The sequence below is a fragment of the Citrus clementina genome, unplaced genomic scaffold (genome assembly GCF_000493195.1).
Source record: "Citrus clementina cultivar Clemenules unplaced genomic scaffold, Citrus_clementina_v1.0 scaffold_1884, whole genome shotgun sequence".
Classification (NCBI taxonomy): Eukaryota; Viridiplantae; Streptophyta; class Magnoliopsida; order Sapindales; family Rutaceae; genus Citrus; species Citrus x clementina.
Genome location: NW_006262758.1, coordinates 11 through 1518, shown reverse-complemented (window position 1 = coordinate 1518; position 1508 = coordinate 11). Strand labels below are relative to the sequence as shown.

Sequence of the window (1508 nt, the reverse complement as noted above, 5' to 3'; positions counted from 1 at the left end):
CTGGTTTGATCCTGTTTATTGATGTTAAAATGTTGTTCATTGTGACATGTAGAAATGATGAGGCGAAGTTTATTTGGACATCAATTAGTAAGATCTTGTTTGAAGTTGTTTTCTGAAATGAACTGCCCAATGGTAGTTTTTTGGGGGCATTTGATGGCTCTTTTTTTCCTCATTTTCAACATGTGCCTGCTTGGAACAGGAAGGATTAGGCTGCAGAGTTGTTATATATTTTTAGATGCTCTGGTCATTGCACAATTTGTTCACACTGGAAATTAGAATGAGAAATTTGTTGATGCTGTTTTGAGAGATCTGCATTCTATGCACAATAACGTGATTAATGAAAATGCATTGTAGGACTGGAAAGATCTGTGGCAGCCTGAGCTCGCAGGAAGAATTTCAATGGTTAATTCTCCCCGAGAGGTTATTGGTTCAGCTTTGAAGAATAGGGGAGCATCATACAATTCAAACGATATTGATTTGCAAGTTGCTGGTGGGAAGATTGCTGTTCAGCAGAATCTGGCATTACTGGCAAACCAAGTACTCTTACAGAAATGATATCTGGTCATTGCATGTTATTGCCTGACAACTGATTTTGTTTGTACAAGTCTGCTTCTTCATACATATGAATGCATATGTTAGTGTTTTCTTCTCCTTTTCATACATATAAATGCATATGTTAGTGTTGTCTTTTCCTTTTCATACATATTAATACATATGTTGGTGTTCTCTCATGAGATGGATGCAATAGAGGCTTTTGCTCCTAAATTTAGCTGAAGAAATGGGAAGGGATGTGAGATTCTGTCTCATTAAATTAACAAAAACCCAAAACAATGAAAATCCATAATAATGTGGTGTGGGTAAATTGGCTCCATTTGGTTCGTTTCCTTAATGTGACTGCGCGAGCAATAGAGACTAACAAAATGAAGTGACAACAAGAAGTCAGTGTCCTTTGATGGATGCATTTTTAGGCAGAAATAGGTTTGTAATTGACCAAATTTGCCTGGCATGCCAATTTCAAAAAAATTAAATTATGTGGTTATTGGCTGTAATGAAGGGGGATAGTCGGTGCAATCAGGTGGATCCTGGAAAGTTCAACAAAGTTTGGTATGGCGTAGTGAAATTGGTTTGTGCAACTCAGGAGTCTTTCAGGTGAACGATGATAGGTTTTGATTTATGAATATTATAAATCTACTGTGCATATTATTCTAGCAGAATCATCTATAAGTTCTAGTTATTGAAATTGTATACTTTGCCCGGTTTGAGTTAAGGGCACATGTAATATGAAAGATAGTTGTCGCATCTTTTAGGTTACCTAACATTTGATCAATCCTATTATGGGGGCTTCAAGATGTCTAACAATATGTAGAATGCCCATGCTCCTCCCCATTGTTTATCTTATACAATAATTTGTTTTAGATGCTAATATCTTTGTCGATACTGGTAACAATATTACAGTATCTGCCTTTATTGGGTTTTACATAGGTTCGACTCTCTGAAAGGACACACTA

At 36.3% G+C, this 1508-nt stretch overlaps 1 long non-coding RNA gene across 1 annotated transcript in view; it reads left to right on the top strand.

Moving 5' to 3' along the window:
* Nucleotides 1-699, top strand: part of LOC112101460 — a 2328-nt gene extending 1629 nt beyond the window's left edge. Inside the window, exon 2 of the long non-coding RNA XR_002907536.1 lies at nucleotides 355-699. This is a non-coding gene — a long non-coding RNA (uncharacterized LOC112101460). The remainder of the gene's footprint in view (nucleotides 1-354) is intronic.
* Nucleotides 700-1508: the final 809 nt, after the last annotated feature.